Genomic DNA, 22433 nt, shown 5'->3' with positions numbered 1-22433 from the left:
TCAGGGGACCATATGGGATGCTGGGATTCGAACAACCATCCTTCTACATGCAAGGCAAATACCGTACCTCCATGCTATCTCTCCAGCTTTCATCTATTGGCTTTAAAAAAAATAAAAGACGTGCTCGCTTCGGCAGCACATATACTAAAATTGGAACGATACAGAGAAGATTAGCATGGCCCCTGCGCAAGGATGACACGCAAATTCGTGAAGCGTTCCATATTTAAAAAAAAAAAAGACATTAATTATAATAATACCCACTGGCAATAGAGATGAGGGCTGGAAAGACCAATCCACAGTATGAAGCTTGCTGCAAAAAGTGGTAAGTTCAGTTAGAGAAGTAACTACAGTAACAACCATCATGTCAAGGTAGTGAGTGAGAGGCATAGAATGCCTGTCCTGAATACAGGCAGGGGGTGGCGGAGGAGCAAGATGGGGGGCATTGGTGGTGGGAAGGTTGTACTGGTGAAGGAGGGGTGTTCTTTTTTTATAATTGTTTTTTGTTTTGTTTTTTTGTTTTGTTTTGTTTTTGGGTCACACCTGGCAGTGCTCAGGGGTTACTCCTGGCTGTCTGCTCAGAAATAGTTCCTGGCAGGCATGGGGCCCATATGGGACACCAGGATTCGAACCAACCACCTTTGGTCCTGGATCGGCTGCTTGCAAGGCAAACGCCGCTGTGCTATCTCTCCAGGCCCTCTTTTTTTATAATTGAAACCCAACTACAAACATGTTTGTAATCGCAGTGCTTAAATAAAGATATTAATTAAAAAATAAAAAATCATAAAAGGATTATTAAAAAACTAGAGAATAAAGTAAATTCAGATTAAAAAACGAAACAGAAAAATGAACTGTACCCATCTCCCTTGCTCCAATAAAACAGGAAAAACAACTATTATTAAAAATGTATGATGATAAATATACTTAAAAACCATTAAATAAAAAGAAGCTGGAGCCGGAGAGATAGCATGGAGGTAAGGCATTTGCCTTGCATGCAGAAGGATAGTGGTTCAAATCCCAGCATCCCATCTGGTCCCCCAAGCTTGCCAGGGGTGATTTCTGAGCGTAGAGCCAGGAGTAACCCTTAAGCGCTGCTGGCTATGACCCAAAAACCAAAAAATAAATAAATAAAATAAAAAGAAGCCTTACTTTATTTGTGTTATAAAGTAATTTTAAAATATAAATCTACTGAGCCAGAGAGAGTGTATAGCAAGGAAAGCACTAGCCTTGCATGCAGCCAAACTGGATTCAAACTCCAACATCCTATGAACTCCTTTGAGAACTGCCAGGAGTTATTCCTGAACATAGAGCCAGAGTAAGCCCTGAGCATAATCAGTGCGACCCAACAATATACATAACTAAAAAATAAAATAAAGTATTCATCTACCAACATAACTTTCTATATCCTTTTAATACCAGCTTTTAATTTAATCATTTAATTACTATACTTTTTTATTTATTTTTATTTATTTATTTATTTTTTGGTTTTTGATTTTTGGGCCACACCCGGCGGTGCTCAGGGGTTACTCCTGGCTGTCTGCTCAGAAATAGCTCCTGGCAGGCACGGGGGACCATATGGGACACCGGGATTCGAACCAACCACCTTAGGTCCTGGATCGGCTGCTTGCAAGGCAAATGCCACTGTGCTATCTCTCCGGGCCCATTACTATACTTTCAATCTTAAGATTTTTATTAGTTTAAAAAATAATTCTTTTTTTTTTTTTTTTTTGGTCTCACCTAGCAGATTTCAGGGGTTACTCCTGGCTCTACGCTCAGAAATCGCTCCTGGCAGGCTCAGGAGACCATATGGGATGCCGGGATTCGAACCAACGACCTTCTGCATGCAATGCAAATGCCTTAACTCCATGCTATTTCTCCAGCCCCCAATAATTCACTTCTTACAGCTAACCAATAATCTTAAAAAATATGGAATATCAAAAGTAATTTGGTACCTGAAAAATGGTTTTAAAACTATAATCAAATAGTTGTTTCCATATAGAATTATAAGCGTATAAAATTCTAGTGGCTAATCATAAAACAATGTGATGCTCAGAGATTTAAAGAAAATGCAAGAATTTCAGCTTTGATTAACAAGCCCATAAAATACTTAGAAACTTCATTTGGGATCAGAGCACATGCATTTCCAGAGAAAACAACTGAGGACGTTGGTTCAGTCAAGTAAGGTTAAAACTCGCTACTGAGCTTCTGTGTTCCCAGTGGCCTGAATCTACAAGAATGACTTCCCTATGATAATGTGTGTAGTACATATATATACATATATATAAAACAGTAAGTAAATCTTGTGATATCTTCCCTGAAAATAGAAAGTTTCAGAAGATCTGCAAGGTAGAATATGATAAAAAGAAAGAGACTGGAATGTTCCTCCAAAGATGTCTAAGGTCAGAGAGAACACAGAGGTCAGGTGCTTGCCTTTCTTTTGCCACCCCCACCCCAGGTTTAAATCCCTCACATCTCAGATGAGCCACAAGGGAATTACTCCTGAGCAGAGCCAGAAATAGTATTCAAATCACACCATTACAGTAGAGAAAGGGGCGACATACTAGAAATGATAAAGAACAAAACAGTAAAGAAATTCAGCTTTAAGCCAAACTCGAGCTCCTCATGAATTTGTGTGTGTCCTATCCTCTAAATGTCTTTGTTGTTATTGTTGTTTTGGAGTCATACCCAGTAATGCTCAGGACTTATTCCTCCCTCTGCATTCAGGGATTTATTCCTGGTGGAGCTCAAGGGATCATATGGAATGCCTGAGATGGAACCCTAGTAGGCCTTGTGCAAGGCAAGTATCCTACCTATTAGACTATCTCTTGGCCTCTCTGAATTTATTTTATTCTAAAGATTTCTTGAGACTCAAAGCTCTTCATCATATTCCTTTGACTTTTTTTTGAAACAAATTTTTCTTAGAAGTAATGAGTAAGTATTAAAATTACATCAAGCAACTATCTTAAGATCCAATCAAAGAGAATGACTAACTTTCTTTGGGAAATTTTATTAAATTAAATTTTCTAATGAGATGCTTAAAATAGAATTTTTTTGTTAGTTTGTTTAATAGAGGTCACCCCTCTGGGGCAGGAGAGATAGTACAGTGGGGAGGGCACTTGCCTTGCACATGGGTGACCCAGGTTTAATGCCCAACAACCCATATAGTACCCTGAGTACTGACAGAAGTAATTCCTGTGTGCAGAGCCAGGAGTAACCCTTGAGCACTACAGAGTGTGATCCAAAAATAACAATGAAGAAAATAGAGAACACCCCTCAGCAGTGCTCAGTTAGCAATGCAGAGTTTCACTATTTATTGATGGTTCTTGTGTGTGTGTGTGTGTGTGTGTGTGTGTGTGTGTGTGTGTGTGTGTGTGTGTGGTTTTTGGGTCACACCCAGCAGTGCTCAGGGGTTATTCCTGGCTCCAAGCTCAGAAATTGCTCCTGGCAGGCATGAGGGACCATATGGGACGCCGGGATTCGAACCGATGACCTCCTGAATGAAAGGCAAACACCTTACCTCCATTCTATCTCTCCAGCCCCGATGGTTCATTTTTAAGTTCACGGTGCTGTAGATTAGGGGTAGGCACACCAAGACTATAGTCCCAGTGGTACCCTACGGTACCTGGGATGAAACTCAGAGCTCTGAACTCAAGGTATTAAATATGGTGCCTTGCATCTCCTAGGTTTATGCCATGCCATGTGAGCTATCTGCCCACCCAATAGAAATTATTGGAAATAAAATACAGTGTGAGGACTCAACTTCAGTCTAGGAATATTCTTTTAACAACAAATAAAAAAAAAAAGAATTTTTTCTCCATTGTTTTTCTGGTGTTTGGGCCACTCTCGGTGATGCTCAGGGGTGACTCCTGGCTCTGCACTTAGGAATCCCTTCTGGCAGTGCTCAGGGGACCATATGAAATAAAGGGGATAAACTCAGGTTAGTCGCATATAAGGCAAATACACACTTGATTGTGCTATCACTCCAACCCAAAAAAAATATTTTTTTCAAAAAAATAAATAGAATAAAATCAAGTAGAATATTTGGGTACCTGAGAAATAGTGCAAAGAGTAGTGCACTTGCCTTGCATGCAGCTGACCTGGGTTCAATCCCTGGTACCATAATTCAAAGCCCCCAAATTAAAAAGTTTAATTAATCAATTAGAATGTTAGAGCCAGATAGATGTTTTGTATTCAGCAAGTCAGTGTTCAACCCCTGGTACAGTACTCCACAGGTAACCCCCAAGCACTGAGCCAGGAGTAACTTCTGAGCACTGCCTGATGTGATTCAAAAATAAAACAATAAATCAAAATATGATGCATATTATACCCACTTATTATTTTTGTTGCTTTTTTGGGGGGGACATTTGGGAGGGACACTCTTGGTGGTACTCAGGGATTACTCCTGACTGCACTCAAGCATTACTTTTTGTGGGGTTAAGGAAGAACCAATATATTATATTTTAGGTATCTGGTTTAGACATGGGCCAGACATGCAAGGCAAAATCTTTATCAGCTCTACTTTCTCTCTAGGCCCTTTGTACACATTTTTAGTGCATATGACAAGTTGTTCGTTTTCTTACTATCCCAGAGTTCTTACATATCAGTGAAAAAAGTAGGAAAGTCATCTTAAACAACAAATAAACAATTTCATTTCAGGAAAATGTCTATTTGGTAAACATATATAGTTAAAGTTCAATTGAAGAAATAGCCTCTAAATTTTTCTTTTTTCATATTACTGGGGAGGAAAATATTTGCTGCAGTTTCAATTTCATTGTTGTGAGTGTAAACAGATACAACCGTTTAAGAGAGTGATTTGGCAGGATGTATTCAATTTTAGCACATTCATTTTACTTCTACATTTAAATAACACATCTTTTTCTTTTTTTAATTTACTTAAAGAAAATGCATAGTAGATCATAATACAGTTGTTCCCAGATAAGTGAAAGCAAAGTTATTGAAAATATAAAGAAAAAAAGAAAAATATAAAGAAAAAATAAACAATAAGATGAAAGAGAAGAAAAAAAAGAGAGAGAGAAAAAAAAGAAAAGTACAGTAGTAAGCACATTGTGAAAACTATTGTATCTCTAATGAAGTAATTTATATTGTGACAGGAGGTATAGTAAGCTCTCATTGTTAGCTGTCCATTTTGTTAAATGTCATCTCTTATAGAGATGACAGCATCAGACAAATGAAGTTGTCCAGAAATTCAAAGCACTACTACTGAGACAACAACTTTTAAGGATGTGTACTCAGCCACCAGGCCTCCTAGAAGAAGGAAGATATGTACTCGCACTCACCCCCCAAAAAACCAATGATATCAGCCCCAAAACTGGCGTAACTGAAGTTTGGTCAGATCATTGTCCCCGAAAGAAATTGTAGATGGTTAGTGAAGAGGCAGGGCCATCGGGGAAACAATGATTCTAATGATGGGGACAGCTGGTGTGACTTGGGCAGTGCAGGGGCTTGACCTGCCCTCTCCTTCCAAGATGGCCAGTTTTCTGCTGCATGACACACCTATTTCGTTTTTGAAATTTTACTTTAGGCACCATGATTTACAATATAGATAATATTCAGGGTTTTCTGCAAAAAAATGTCCCAACATTATACCCTCTAATAGTGTCAGCTTCCTTCTACCCAATGTGGCCTCTCCCTCTCTGTCTCTCTTACAGTAATATGCTTCCTATGTAAGACCAGTTCTCATTGTCACATGTGAGAGATATCCTTTTGGTTCACACACAGCATGATGGTCTCCAAATTCATCCATGAAGATGCAAATTGCACAATTACATCGCTTCTTACAGCCTAGTAATATTCTATCGTGTACCATGTTTCTTTATCCAATCATCTGTTCTGAGCACTTAGGTTATTTCCAGACTTCGGCTATTGTGAATCGTGTTGTAAATATAGGAATTAAATAGAATTTTGAATTTCTTTAGGTAAATGCCAAGTGGGATTGCTGGTTCATCTGGAAGCTTAATTCCTAATTTTTAGAGAAGTGCTCTTTCTCTAAAGGCTGGACCAGTTGCCATTCCTATGAACAATGTATGAGGGTTCTTTTATACCCACACCCCAATAGCAGTGGTTGTTTCTTCTTCTTTTTTTGTTTTTGTTTTTGTTTTTGGGCCACATTCTGTGATGCTCAGGGGTTACTCCTGGCTATGCACTCAGAAATTGCCCCTGACTTGGGGGACCATACTGGATGCCAGGGGATCGAACCACGGTCCATCCTAGGCTAGCACGTGCAAGGCAAATACCTTACGCTCTGCGCTACCGCTCCAGCCCCCAATAGTTGTTTCTAATCTTTGTGATGTATGTCAGTCTCACGGATGAGAGATAAACAATTCATTGAGGTTTTGTTTTGCATTTCTCGAGATGACTCAGAAATCACTCCTAACAGGCTCGGGGAGATAATATGAGAAGCTGGAGATCAAACCTGGGGATCAAAACTGTGCTATCACTCCAGCCCCTCAGTGCACATAATATTTTTGTAAGAATGTTTGTCAGAGAGCTAGAGAGTGTTCAGTAGGCTGAGTAAATGCTTTGCCTGCAGGAAAACTGGGTTGGATCCCCTAGGGGTCCCATCTTGTGGTTCCACAGTTTTGTAAAATCACTGCGGTTATCCAGGATGCAGTTACTGCCATAAATTGCATGTCTGCCTGCTGATCAGCTGCAAGGGCCCAAGGCTGCCAGGGCTGCATGGCTGCATGCTGCAGAGACCCAATGATGCAAGGCTTGCGGGAGCCCATGAGGCCCAGCTGTTGGGTGGGGTCAAGAGACTATCCAGGGATGCCAACTTGTAGCGACTGCCTATCTGGGACAGAGGGGGAGGGAGGGAAGGAAGAAGGAATGAAGGGAGGGGGACAGAGAGACAGAGAGAGAGACTGCAAGTATCCTTTTATATTCCTCATGGAGACTTAGGCCTGCCACTACTGCCAGGATTTCAGAGAAAGAAAGAGAAAAGGGGAAATTCACCAGTCAGAGGTGGCGGGGGAGGCCTGGGTCCAAGAGAAAGAAATAGAGAGATAGATACAGAACAGACAGCATCTCTCCAATGCTTTCTCTAGGGCCCCTACCCCTGCTCTGGTCACTATCCTGGATCCCCTCCCAACTGTAGAGTTTTTCTTTTTTCTTTCTTTTTTTTTTTTTTTTTTTTCTGTTTTTGGGCCACACCCGGCAGTGCTCAGGGGTTACTCCTGGCTGTCTGCTCAGAAATAGCTCCTGGCAGGCACGAGGGACCATATGGGACACCGGGATTCGAACCAATCACATTTGGTCCTGTATCGGCTGCTTGCAAGGCAAACGCCGTTGTGCTATCTCTCCAGGCCCCGAGTTTTTCTTTTTACGCCTGGCACTAGAGGGGGCATGTCCAGTGGGCGTGTTCAGGGGTCGTGTCCAGGTCCAACTGTCATTACGGTGGAGTTATTTAAAATTGGGCTATCTAAGTCCAATTGCCATTACATCAACACCACAGCACTGCTCGGTGTAGCCCAAAAGCCAGAGTGAAAAAAAAAAAAAAAAGTGCGGCAAAGAAACAGCTCATGTGGCTAAGCACATGCCCAGATTCAGTCCCAGACAACACCATATAGAGCTCAAACAATGCCAAGTGTGACCCTATACACATACTAGGCAAGAGTCACACATGAGCACAGCCAGGTATGGCCCCAAAACAAAACAAATTAGAGGTAATGTGGAGATCTATTCTTACCTATATTGAGTATTTTGTTTCTGTGACTCTTCTGAAAAAGTACCACACATGGGTTTTTATTGAAGAAAGGATTCAAAGTTAGGAATGTTTGTAGCCTCTTTTCCTAGCCCTCCCTGGTGCAAGAAAAGAAAAAAAGCCAGTGTTGGCATGAATGTGGGAGAAAATAAACCCTCATTCACTGCTGGTAGGAACATCAACTGTCCCGGCCTTTTGGGAAAACAATATGGATGCTTCTCCAAAAACTAGTAATTGAGTTTCCATATGACCCAGCAATTCTACTTCTTGTCATCTACCTAAGGACCCAAAACTCTCTTCAGGAAAAACATTTGCATTGTTAGATTCATTGCAGCACTATTCAAAATAGCCAAAATCTGGAAACAATTCGAGTTTTCAGGAACAGAGGATTAGATAAAGAAATTATGATGCATCTACACAATGAAATGCTACTGGACTATAAGAAAAAATAAAATTGCAATTTGCCACTACATGGATGGATCTGGAGAGCATCATGTTAAGTAAAATGAGTCAGAAGGAGAGGGATAGACACAGGATGATCTCTTTCATATATGGGATATGAAGAAACCTCGTAGGGGAATAACAAATGGCCAAAGGCACCAGAAATAGAGGCTTGATTTTTCAGCAGGAAACTTCCCACTGGTGGAGAGGGAGGTAGAGACAGTGAAAAATCGGGGGTGGTGGTGGAATGGACACTCGGATGGAGGCTGTAATCTTAAAAGATTTATGTATGAAACTACGAATACCAGAGCCCACACTACAGAGCACCCCCAAAATTCCAGGACCCATGAACGAGAAATAGCTTCTGAGCTTTGCTAGGTTTTACCCTTGTAAAAAACTAAAAGTTCACTGAGGAAGAAAAAAATTAAACTTGTACACAAGAGCCATTTCATTTCCTTTCAATACTGTCTTACTTAGCAGCTATTAATTACACCGGAAGGAAGAGGAATTAAAGACACAAACGAAGCAAATATTTTGAAAGTTTCTTTTGCAGGCAAGATCCAGTTCCAACTGAATCTTTCAGTGGCAACGTAAAGAACCCCAACTATTTTGCTTCCCATCATGTAGATGTCAGTTATCTGTTGAGATAAAAAATAAAATATTCATGCTACAGGAAAGTGGCTTTCGCAGACTGAAAAGCAACTGAGCGACACTTAGAAATGGTTCTTGCAGTAGGATTTTCTGTCTTTGGACTCGGCCTCCTAAGAAGGGAAGAAAAAGAAAGAAGAGAGAAATAGATCGTTCTAAAAGTCATTTTATACTTTCCTTTTATTCTGATGTTTAATTAGATTTTCTTGCAAACTCATTGGCGGGTTAAAGTTTATTTTAGTAGCAGTTCTTTGGTTAAAGGCGCCTTTGAAGAAAGAGAGTGGGCTCATCCACCTTCTTCCTAATTGCTTTGTGAAGCCTTCCTTTCTCCCTAATCTCACTGTAGTTTCTCCAGAAATGAGGCACTTACATATCCCAAGGGGTTAAATGGAGATTTCTGCTGCTGAGAGTAAAGTAGGGAGTTTGCTGCATTAATCATTGAATAACATCAATCACACATCCACTTGGGCAGTTAAATTTCTGTTGAGCAAAGTACACAAGTACCTGGGGAGTGTCTCCCTCCTCGTAAGTGGTGTCATTAGACAGCTGTCATGAAGGCCTTGTAAAAAATAGATTTAGAGGGGCAAACAAAGTCCCTTTCATGCTCACACAGTGCTGGGCACCCCGTTTGTGGCAGGTATAAAAGAAAATCCCGAGTAAATAAAATTCCAAAATCAATGACCATTCCAAATCTCTAAAAAGACCATGAATTACCCACTCTCCCCAAATGTGTGGGTGCATTAAAGCAAAAACTACCTCCCTTCAGCACCCTTTTGATTTTTCAAGCCCATTTTCAGACACTCTAATATAGTTTGGATCCTGTCAAATCCATATTACTGATCCCTGCTGAAAGATTTTCCAACCACTGGCTCCCTCTCCCTAATTTCCCTTTTTACACATTATTGCCCACTCATGTTATCTTAGCGAGCCTGGAACACATGCAACTCAACCTCATAATTTGCTTCCTCCCATCCAAAGGGCTGCATCCACCATTTGCAAAGTCTTTCTGCTTCTCTTTTCCCGCCCAAATCAATTCCATTCTGCTCTTACTGCCAGCTGTCACTTCAGCCAACTTCACAGAACCTAAGTATTAGAGTAGTATATTCACAATAGATAACTTATGGGAAGTTTGAGTTCCATTTTACATTGTGCCTTCGTAGCTCAATGCCACCTCAGTTCTCTTTAGTGGAGGTTAAGCTGGGTGGAGGCAAAGACTGCCTTTATGATTTTTGTTTTCATTCTCACCAAAATGATTAAAACATACCCAAAGGCTTAATGAAGAAGCTGATTTCAAAATCTGGAAGTATCTCAGCAAAAGAGTAAAGTGACTTCATTGGCAAATTAAAAGAAGTATGTTATTAATAAATCTCAATATCTCCATGAACCAATAAGGTCAAAATGTCAAATATTTTCAAATCAATCTGAAATCTTAACGTTTCAAGGCCAGGGATGTGGCTTGGTGGTTGAGGCAGGGATGTGGCTTGGTGCAAGGCCAGTAATGTGGCCTGGCTTCTTTAAGGCCCTGGGTTCTATTGCACACACCACCCAAAATGAGAGAAAATAATGTCCAGATTAGGGAGAAGGTTCAAAGTATTGGAGCACTTGCATCAGATCTGGGGGTCTTGACATGACAAGGTTGTCCCCCAGCACAACCCAGAACTACCCTAAGCACCAAGCTAATAGCAGCCTCTAATCAGTCCCAGGTATATCCCCCAAAGATAGGACAAGTTATAAAGGTAGATAGTGCAGGTTGTAATGTGCTTGCATTGCATATAGCTAATCCCAGTTCAATCCCCATAACCTCCTATCTTTTCTCCAAAGCACTGTTAGGGGGTCACTCTTGAGCACAGAGTCAGATAAAGACCCTGAGTACTGCCAGAGTGGTAAGCCTTGCCACACCTGGTCATGTTTTTAATGAAAACAAAGATATGACATTTATATCTACATCAATGGAAACAGGTATATACAGGCTTGAGAGTTCTAAGAAATTACCTAAGAACAAAAGAAGAAGGAAAAATCCTACTAGAGATACCGTAACAGTTTTTGCACAGATTGCACCCTTGGCAGAGCCAGGGTAGGGTAGGGGCTTTATTTTTTTGGTTTTTGGGTCATACCCGGCAGGCTCGGGGGACCATATGGGATGCCAGGATTCGAACCACCGTCCTTCTGCATGTAAGGCAAACACCTTATCTCCATGCTATCTCTCGGGACGGGGGACGGGGAGGGGCATTTGATACTAGGAATCAAACTCAGGACTTCAAGCCTGGTAGGTATAAATTCACCCATTAAACTATTTTCCGGGCCCGGAGAGATAGCACAGCAGCGTTTGCCTTGCAAGCAGCCGATCCAGGACCAAAGGTGGTTGGTTCGAATCCCGGTGTCCCATATGGTCCCCCGTGCCTGCCAGGAGCTATTTCTGAGCAGACAGCCAGGAGTAACCCCTGAGCACCGCCGGGTGTGGCCCAAAAACCAAAAAAAAAAAAAAAAAAAAAAAAAAAAAACTATTTCGCTAGCCTTAGAGATAGCATTTTGTCTCAGGGAAGAAAGCAGGACGAATTTAACAGATTGCAAAATAAAAAAATTGCCTCCATGTAGCTAAATAAATACTAGACGGATTAATAATTCCAAGGTAAGTCAAATAAAGACAAAGAGCACAAAAGGGTCTGGAGTGATAATACAGTGGCTGGCCTTGCATGAAGCTCATCCAGGTTCATTCCATGGCACCCCATATGGTCCCCTGAGCCCTCCAGAAGTGATACCTCTGCTCAGATGCAGAAGTAAGCTCTGAGCACTGCCGAGTGTGGTTCCCCAAACTAAAACAAAAACCTCTATAAATATATTGATGGATGTTGCAAGTAAAAATGTTTATAATCTGTAAGAGGAAAAACAATGCCAAAGACAAAATGAAAATAGGTTCTGATATTTAATCTGTTTAAAAATATACCATAAAAGAAAAATAAAATAAAAATATACCATATAATGTTACTATATTTTAAATTCAGTAAGAGGGGCCAGAGAGATAGTACAGTAGGTACAGCACTTGTCTTGCACACAACTGACCCGGGCTCAACACTCATCATCCCACATGGCCCCCCAAGTACCGACAGATTTCCTGAGTTCAGTAACCCTGAGCACTACCGGGTCTCCCCTCCACCCCCGCAACAACCTTTCCGGCCCCCCAGAGTGACTCCTCTGAACACAGAACTACTAGAGGAGCACCACCAGGTGGGGCCCCAACCCCAAGGCCTCCTCCACCCAAAAACAAATGAAAAATCATATTGGTGGTAGAAAGAATAAAGTTGTCCAACACAGAATAAAATTTGTGAACACATCTGAAGTGACAGTACAGGGAGGAAGGCACTTGCCTGGCTTGCAGTTGATCCAGGTTCAATTCTCTGCCTCACATGAGGTTTCCTCAAACCCTGTCAGGAGTGATCCCTGAAGAATAGCCAGAAGTAAGTCCTGAGCACAGCTGGATGTGCCCTCCTCCTACCCCACAAACCACAGAAATGTGGACATATCTCAAAAGACTTTAAAAGGATATAAGATAGGGGCAGAGAGATAGCACAGCAGAAGGGCATTTGCCTTGGACGCAGCCAATACACGATGGATGGTGGTTCAATTTGCCACATCCCATATGGTCCTCCAAAACTGCCAGGAGTGATTTTGAGGTGCAGAGTCAGGAATAACCCCTGAACACCACTGGGTGTAACCCAAAAAACAAAAAAAGAAAAAAGAAAGAAAGAATAAAAAAGGAAAAGGGTTGCGGATAGAAGCCTGCAGAGAACTGTTTGTTCCAGCCCGAAGTCGAGAGAATGTGCCACTCCAGTACATCAAGTGATGTTCACTTGATGAGGGCTGAAGCTTGTTTTCTGCTGTCACAAAGGGCCCACGCTAAGCAAGCCCTAGTTACTATGGCAGCTTTGTGGTCCAGAGTGGCCCCCGGTGCTTGGATCCACAGTCTCTGCAACATGAGAAGTCACACAATTTTCTCTTTAAGGCCAGGTCCTGAGCAGTGATCCTAAGTGGTAGTTTTGTCACACGGTCACACCCAAGTATAAAGGAAAAGGAACAGGTTTTTCCCTTCTCACAGCCCCTGTCCAGTCAGCGTGAGAAGTCTCCTGTCTCTGGAAGAAGGGGTCTTAGAGGAGGAGATCTCCTGCTACCCCACCGTGAAAACTAAGTGCTTAGTCACAGTGGAACAACAATAACATTGTGTTATAGTCAGAGGATGAACTATAAAACAATTATCAAAATGATGACACGGACTTATGTTCTTAAATACCAGAAAGACTCACAATCAATTGTGATTTGTTTGTTTTTGTTTTGGGGCCACATCCAGCAATGCTTGTGTAATATTCCTGGCTCTGAACTCAGGAATTATTCCTGGGGTTGCTTGGGGGACTATATGGGGTGTTGGGGATTGAACCCAGATCAATCACGTGCAAGGCAAGCACCCTCCCTGCTGTACTCTCTCTCTAGCCTCTCACAATTGGTTATTAAATGGTCAAAACTTTTGCCATTTAGTAGTGGAAGGTTTAAGCCACATATGCTTCTCAGGCCATACTTCTGGTTCTGTGCTCAGGGGTCACTTTTGGTGGTGCTCTGGAGATCATATGCAGTGTCGGGTTCAAACGAGAATCATTGGCAGTAATGCAAGGCAAGAGCTTTATCACCATACTGTCTCACCAGCTTCTGAAAAACTTCTTATAGTAGGATCCTATCATCTCTTGTTTCCTCCTATCTTCTTTTTAATTTTTATTTTGGGGGTTACACACGGCAGCGTTTAGGGCTTACTGCTGGCTCCTCTCTCAGGAATCGCTGCTGGAAGGCTCTGAGTACAATAAGCAGGGGATTGAACCCGGGTGGGCTATGTGCAAGGAAAGTGCCCTCCGGGCTATTTTTTTCTTCAGCTTCTCATCTCTTGTGCTGTTTGAGATAATTTGTAATCCCTATTGGCTTCTTACATCAATGTTGAAAACATGTGTAAAAAAAATTAGGCACAATGAGGGCCAGAGCAGTAGCAAAGTTGATGGAGTGTTTCCCTTGCATGCAGCTGACCCGGGTTCAATCCCTGGCATCCTATATGGTCCCCTGAGCCTGCCATGAGTGATTGATTGATTGATTGATTGATTTCTTCCTTCCTTCCTTTTTTCTTTCTTTCTTTCTTTCTTTCTTTCTTTCTTTCTTTCTTTCTTTCTTTCTTTTTCTTTCTCTCTTTCTTTCTCTCTTTCTTTCTTTCTTTCTCTCTCTCTTTCTCTCTCTCTTTCTTTCTTCCTTCCTTCCTTCCTTCCTTCCTTCCTTCCTTCCTTCCTTCCTTCCTTCCTTCCTTCCTTCCTTCCTTCCTTCCTTCCTTCCTTCCTTTCTTTCTTTCTTTCTTTCTTTCTTTCTTTCTTTCTTTCTTTCTTTTTCGTTTTGGGGTCACACCCAGCACTGCTCAGGGGTTCTATACTCAGAAATCACTCCTGGCAGGCTCGGGGGACCACATGGGATGCCAGGATTTGAACCACTGTCCTTCTGAATGCAAGGCAAACACCCTACCTCCATTCTCTCTCTCTATCCCCTCTTTTTTGGGGGGCACAGAAATAACTCCTGAGTACTGCTGGGTTTGGCCCAAAAACTAAATAAATAAATAAATAAATAATAAAAATTTTAAAAAACAGCCATCATGTTGGGGCTGGAGAGATAATACAAGGGTTAAGGAACTTGCCTTGTATGTGATCAAACACAATTCAATCCTCAACTCTGCATGGTCCTCCAAGAACCTCTAAGAGTGACCCCTGAGCAGGGAGCCAAAAGTAAACCCTGAGCACTGCTGGGTTTGACTTAATGCACGGGTGTGTGTGTGTGCGCACACACACACACACACACACACACACACACACACACACCGGAAAATATCCATCAGGATTAGGAATTTAACTTTTGTGTGTGTGTGTGTGGTTTTTGGGTCACACCTGGCAGTGCTCAGGGGAAACTCCTGGCTCCATGCTCAGAAATTGCTCCTGGCAGGCACGGGGGACCATATGGGATGCGTGGATTCAAACTGATGACCTTCTGCATGAAAGGCAAACGTCTTACTTCCATGCTATCTCTCTGGCCCCGAATTCAACTATTTTAATTAAATTTTGAAGCACCAATGATTATACATGGGCCCATGCATGGAAGACATGAGCTTTACTACTGAGCTACTTCCCTATCTCTGTTAACGATTCCCTGACCCTATTCATTGAGTATGTATAACTAATATACATTTAGTATAATTTAATATAAATTTGTAGATTTAGCATATTTTACATATATAATACTAAACATGCATATGTATAATTTATACGATTTGGGGGGGTGCATACACATTTGGTATTATTATTTTGTTTTGTCTTGGGGCCACACCTGCTAATATTCAGGACTTACTTCTGGCTTTGTGCTCAAAATCATTCCTGATAGTGCTCAAGAAACCATATAGGGTGCTGGGGATTTAACCTAGGTCATGCATGCAAAGGACATGCTACTGAACTATCCCGCCCCCTATATTCATTTTTTCAACTCCTGGTTTTGTGTTTAGGGAGGTACCATAAATCAAACTAGGGTTGGCTGTATGGAAGGCGAACACTCTACCCTTTATACTATCTTTCTGATCCTCCTTATTATGGAATCTTAATAGATGAATGTTATTTTAATGTAGGCCAATTTATTGATTTATTTCATTCTGAGTTTTAAATTTTGATTCTTGTTTTAGAAATATTTATATTCCTGGGCTAGAAACACAGTTCAACAGCCTGAGTACAGGCTTGGCAAGCAGGAAACCCAGATTCAATCTCTACCACTACATGGTCCCTTGAACACCACTGGGAGTGCTCCCTAAACGTGGAGCTGAGAGAGGCCTCCAAGAATCTCTGTAATGCTGCAGCTCTCCAAAATTGTATGTCTCTAGAATTACAAAATTATTTGGGGGGTGGTGGTGAGGTGGTGCTAGAGGTAAGGTGTCTGGCTTGCAAGCGCTAGCCAAGGAAGGATCGCAGTTCGATCCCCCGGTGTCCCATATGGTCCCCCGAAGCCAGGGGCAATTTCTGAGCGCTTAGCCAGGAGTAACCCCTGAGCATCAAACGGGTGTGCCCCCCCCCCCAAAAAAAAACAAAAAAAAATTATTTTGAGGGGGAACCTATCAGGATCCCCTGATAGGACTGAGGTCCTAGGGCCGCTTCCAGTGATTCTTGGCTAACCAGGATTATGTATCAGTGCTAGAGCCTAAGTATGTAGTTCTACTAGAGTCTTGCAGTGTCTCAGGGATGTCCCACTGGTGCTCAGGAGTCAGCATATCAAATACAACAACATGTGATACCAGGAATTGAACAAGAGTGGGGATCATGCTAGGCATGTGCCCCAGTCCTCCCCATCCTCTGTGCTTCAATGTTGAGTTCTAAAACTTTTATACATTTTATTATTCCACCCAGAATTGGCTTTTGGATATGATGGAATGAAAAGGTATAAGTTCTAATTATCTTATAGAGTTTATTAATGTTTGTTTTTAGAAACACATATCCTTATATATCTTGTTATGCACAAGACATATTGTGGCTTCTATAAATACTAGCTCAGTTAAATCTAAATCGTATTAAATAATAGACAAAGAAGCAAAATATTGTTTTTTGAAAAGGCTAACCTGGTAGATAAATTCTGGAATGACTGAGCAGAAAAGAAAAGTCAGAGATAAATATAATTAAATCAATAAAGATGTTCTAAATTCAGATGCAGCAGAGACTAAAAAGAGAAGGAAATGCTTTTAATTAACTTTATGCTAATGAGCTTTGAAATTTAGAAGGAAACATGCAAATTTCCATTAAAAATGTATATCTATTTTCCATCTAGCCTGTTCACCTCTCTTGAACTCATTCTCCTACAACCTCTGGATAAGTTTAGGTTTTGTCAGAAACAACCACAGAACACATACGTTGTAACCAGGGGACACTAGTCATTCATCCTGAGCACCTCACTATTTTCTTTCTTTCTTTCTTTTTTTCTTTTTTTTGGTTTTTGAGTCACACCCAGCAGCACTCAGGGGTTACTCCTGGCTCTATGCTCAGAAATTGCCCCTGGCAGGCTTGGGGGACCATATGGGATGCCGGGATTCGAATCACCGTTCTTTTGCATGAAAGGCAACCGCTTTACCTCTATGCTATCTCTCTGGTCCTATTTTCTTTCTTTCTTAAATGTATCCTCAGAACTACTTTTATCTTCTCTGGGCCCTCTCTTCTAAATTTCTCTATTGTCATCTTCGGTGTGACCTATTTGTTAGTTGACCACTGAACACTATTTTTTTGTTTGTTTTGTTTTTTGTTTTTGGGTCACACCGGCAGCGCTCCCGCCCCTGCAGAAGTCTTCAAACTACAGCCCGCAGGCCACATATTGTATTTATTCCCATTTTGTTTCTTCACTTCTAAGTAAGATATATGCAGTGTGCATAGAAATTTGTTCATAATTTTTGTTTTTACTATAATCTGGCCCTCCAACAGTCTGAAGGACAGTGAACTGGCCCCCTGTTTAAAAAGTTTGAGGACCCCTGGCTCAGGGGTTACTCCTGGCTCTATTCTCAGAAATCGCTCCTGGCAAGCTCGGGGGACCATATGGGACCCCGGAATTTGAACCACCAACTTTCTGCATGCAAGGCAAGCACCTTACCTCCATGCTATCTCTCTGGCCTCAGCACTGAACTATTATTGAAGTATTCATGAAAGTGTGGGGGGGGGCCATATCTGGAGGTGCTCAGGGGTTACTCCTGGCTCTGTGCTTAGGAATTACACCTGAAGGTGTTCATGAGACCATATGGTTCTCTGGGGATCAAACCTGGGTCAACTGCATGCAAAGCAAACTCACTACCCGCTATGTTATTGTTCAAGTTCCACATAAATCATTTTTTAAAATTGCTCATGAACTCATCTTTTACTTCCAATTGGGTTCTACATCAAACATGCTTATCCTCCACTCTGATGGCTTCATTAGTATTCCATTCCTTTTTTTCTTCTCTGTAGTCAGTTTTATTAGTCTAGTTATTGGAGAAAAAGCCACCCAAACAGTGCTCAGAGAGTTCAGAAGCCCCTCCCAGAGATATTCAGCCCTCTCACTCAGCGCTTCAGTGCTAAGGCCCAAGGACGTGGTACTGCTTCTGCTTGCAGGGCCTACTTGTGCTTCTAGGATGGTCTTGAGGGGGTCACAGGGCTCATTTGTTAGCAGTGAACCCTTTTGGGCAATGCATGTGCTCTTGTTTTCTTCAACCCTTTAAGTAATTTTTTTTAAGTTTTTGAGTCATGCCTGGTGATGCTTCTGGGTTACGTCTGGCTCGGTGCTCAGTAATTACTTCAGGAAAGCTTGAGGGACCAAATGGGATGCTGGAGATTTAACCAGGTCAGCTGAGTGCAAGGCAAACACCCTACTCACTATACGGTTCTCCAGCACTTTTCAGCACTTTTTAGCACTCTCCTCTATATCATCAAGGGAAGTGTCCAATCATCTTTGACTCTATTGATCCCTGCCTCTTTGGATTAGACCCCCTTTGTGAAAATGCTCTGTTATTTCTGCAGTGAATTTATCTTGAGCAGTGAGATCCTTGTCTGGGGGAGTCCTCTGGACCCCCTGATGATGAATTTGTTTGTGGTGTGGCTTCCATTCTCATCTGAAAGGAGTCCAGAGTTTTGCATGGACCTCGATCAAATTTGTATTTGTTTATTCCTGCCCAATTTTTCTCTGAGTGTATCTTCTGAAATGTCTAATCAATGCTTTGAAGATGCCAAGATTCCTTGCTTTGTATGGATTAAGCCAGTTTGCAAGAGTCTTTCCTTTATCTCAGGTTCCAAACGTTCTAGTCTCCTTCGTTTCCAAAGAAAGTTTTACCCAATCCCTTTCTCATTTCTAGAAGTCAAATTTCCTCTTTGGTCTTTGCTTTTGTTTTGTTTTGTTTTGATTCTGATTTTGAGACTTATGCCCAGTAATTACTCTTGACTGTGTTTAAGGATTACAATTGGTAGTACTCAAAACATCATATAGGGTGCCAGGGTTCGAATCCGGGTCTGCTATGGGTAAGGCAACACCCTACCCAATATACTATCACTCCAGCTTCTGTTTCATTTTTTTTTTTCTGAAAAAAAAAAAAAGTATTTATTGTTGGGGGTGGGTGTCTATATCTGCCTCCATCCCATGTTCCTAATCCCAGAGACTCTGGGTGTCTTGATTTACACACAAATTTAGATTGACACTTAAATAAATATTCTCCATTGAATGGGATTCCAGGTGATTAGAATTTTCTATTAAAGCCTTACTTTTATTATTTGGCTTTTATGCGATGAATATATAAGACTTATTATTTGAGAATTTATTATAAAATGATTTCAATTTGGAGAAGAAAGTTTAATGAAAATGGGATTAGACCATCATATTAACATACAGTCCAGAAATTATTTTACTTTCAATTTTCTATGCTAAGCAGTAGGAGAGATCGCACAAAGTTCTAAATTATTTTATATTTGACTTTAGAATGCATTACAGTAAAACTTCATAAATTCAGACTAAATGAGAAAAATGAATCTTAGTCGAAAGCATGAATATTTTAATGCCTTTTTATTTCTTCAAATAAATATAATAAATAAAACAACAAATGTTGTCAATGAGGAAAAGTCCTACCTTCCAGAGAAAACAAATAGACATAAATGTTGTCTTATGCCTCAAGATTGAAAAGTAGAGAGGTATGTCTCTAATTTTTATCCCATTTTTACCCCATTCATTGTGTTTACTGATTAGTATAATGTTGAAGGGCCCTGAGATTGTGAAAGTTACACAGTTCTAAAAAGCTGTGGATTTTTTTGTTTTTTTTTTTTTTTGTTTTTTGGGGGGCCACACCCATTTGATGCTCAGGGGTTATTCCTGGCTATACGCTCAGAAATTGCCCCTGGCTTGGGGGAACCATATGGTACACCGGGGGATCGAACCGCAGTATTTCCTTGGCTAGCGCTTGCAAGGCAGACACCTTACCTCTAGAGCCACCTCACTGGCCCCAAAAGCTGTGACTTTAATTTCCTAATGATATTTGTATTTATTTCTGGGAATATCTGGGAGTGACAGGTGTGACTTGGGGTATGATGGTGTATATGTATATGTGTGTGTGTGTTTGAAGATTATTGGGGAGTGGGCTGCTTGTATTCTTAGAATTCTTAGTTTTGGGGTTAGGGTTGGTACCACTTGTGGGAAATCAAGCCTGGGCTTCTACTTGTGAGTCTTCATCTACCACAGCTCAATTCCTGTACTTGACTTTTTCGTTCTCAATTGTTCTTTGCATTTACTTCCAGCTTTGCTCTTAGTCATATGATCATTCATTCTAAAAATCCTGGGGCTCAAATCATGCTTTTCTCCATATGATTTCTAGATATAAAGGAGCTGAAATGTTTGTAATTCAAGGCTCCAAAAAAGAATCTAGGGCCAAAGTGGGGAGACGCTTGTCTTACAGCTGGTAAACTTGAGTTCAATTCCTGTCACCACATTTGGTGCCCTGAACCTTACCAGGAGCAATCCTTGAAAGCAGAGTTAGGACTAAGCCCTGAAGGATCAAATTCTAAAGTAGTAAGACAAGTTTGTGTGTAGGGATATAGACTTAGAGATTCCAATTCCTGAAGCATTTTGGATCTGATGAATTAGATTGACTGGTATAGGAAAGATGAAGAGCTTAAAATCCTTCTTGGTGCTTGAAGCTGCAAAGATAGTACAGGGGTTAAGGCACTTGCCATGCAAATGGCCTGATTCTGCTTAGTCCATCCTCAGCATCACAGATGGTTCCCCAGCACTGCCAGGAGTGGCCCCTTAGCACAGAGCCAAGAGTAAGCCCTGAGCACCACCAGATGTGACCTAAAATTGTGACCAAATAAATACATTAAATATAATGTTTAGTGCTGCACACCAAATGGATCTTAGATCTTCTCTCCTCTGTGGTCTCCTGACTTTGGGTTCTCCTCCATCCCCTCCAAGCATCAGGGGTCCCCTGTCACCAAGTTGACCTCTGACTTTGACAGGGTCATATCTTCCTGTCTACTCACAAGATAAGTACCTCTGGCCAGCACCTCATCTGTATACCCATGACAGGGAGAATATAAGAGGACACATTTTTTTTGTTTGTTTGTTTGGGGACCACAGTCAGAGGTGATAAGGACTTACTCCTGACTCTGCACTCAGGAATCACTCTTGGAGGTGCTCTGTGGACTGTATGGAGTGCTGAGGATTAAACCTGGGTTGGCCACATGCAAGGCAAGTGCTCTTCATGCTGTACTCTGGCTTCAGCCCCTGACAGGACAGATTTTTAAACTTGGTGGGTGTGCTTAGCACATGAGGAATGAGATGAAGCAGGAGAACTACCATGTGGAGCTTGTCAAGAGCTGGGGAACACTTGGAACAATATGAAGCAACACCCCTCTGGAAAACAATCCTTTTGCTTTGTATGTTCATAGACTGTCTCCTAAGTGGCCCTAGATGTCCTTGTGATGTTTTACAAGAGGGCAGTGAAAAGATGCTTGGAAGAGGAGTGGCCAGCCACAGGATAAGATAACTGTTGATTCTGTTGGTTTGTTTAGGGTCACACCTGCAGCATCCAAGGCTCACTCCTGGCTCTGTGTCAGGGATCCCTCCCAGGGTAGCTCTAGGTGACTAGACTTGGGTCCTGTGCATGCGAAACATGTACTCAGCCTATGGGGCGTGTCCATCTCTCATTCATGATTGTAGCAGTGACTACCAAAGCCTTCCAGAAAAGCTAGACCCAGTGCAGGACCCTAGTGATTGGGGTGAGGTTGGTTCCTTCAGTCTCACCCAGTGAGCTTGTGACCAGTTGGTCACCAGGTGGTCACCAGACTGGTGGCAAGCTCATCAATGTACCATCTAATGAAGGTCCAATTATAAGAACCCATTTTGGGGCTACAGAGATATCACAGTGGGTAGCGTGTTTGCCTTGGATGAGACTGATCCAGGTTCAATCCTGGGCTTCCCATATGGCCACTTGCACCTGTCAGGAGTCATTTCTGAGCACAGAACCAGAATTAACCCAAATGCTGCTTCGTGTGGACCCAAACAAACAAAACAAGTAAAAAAAAATGCTATGGTGCTATATTGAGATGATCCTTCTTTCCTATATTTCAACCAACCTCTATCACATATATAGTACATCAGATATAACATAGTATATATGATATGTTATAAAACATATCACATATGATATATATGTGATATACACAGATAAATATGTGATATAGGATCTATATATGTGATAGTTATTACATATAATGCAAGTATAAAATACGTGTGCATGTATGTATATGTATATTTGTTATTTCACAAACAACTGCAAAAATAAAGAAGTTCCATCAGATCCTATAGAATAATGTAATTTCAAGATTGCATGTCTCCTAGTAGCTGACATTTTAAAAATAATATTTAATTTTAATAATATTAAATAATAATATAATGTTTAATACTATTTAAATATTTTAATAATACTTTTTATTTATTTAAGCACCCTGGTTCAAACATGTTTGTAGTTTGGTTTCAGTCATAAAAGGAACACCCTCTTCACTGGTACAATCTTCCCACACTGATGCCC

The 22433-nt window shown here is 41.3% G+C and overlaps 1 non-coding gene across 1 annotated transcript; it reads left to right on the top strand.

Moving 5' to 3' along the window:
* Nucleotides 1–120: 120 nt before the first annotated feature.
* On the top strand, nucleotides 121–227 carry LOC125996642 (U6 spliceosomal RNA). The gene has a single exon (XR_007491323.1). It is a non-coding gene; the product is annotated as a U6 spliceosomal RNA (small nuclear RNA).
* Nucleotides 228–22433: the final 22206 nt, after the last annotated feature.

This window comes from Suncus etruscus, chromosome 18 (genome assembly GCF_024139225.1).
Source record: "Suncus etruscus isolate mSunEtr1 chromosome 18, mSunEtr1.pri.cur, whole genome shotgun sequence".
Classification (NCBI taxonomy): Eukaryota; Metazoa; Chordata; class Mammalia; order Eulipotyphla; family Soricidae; genus Suncus; species Suncus etruscus.
The sequence above is the reverse complement of the archived record's forward strand: the minus strand, read 5'-3'. Positions and strand labels throughout refer to the sequence as shown.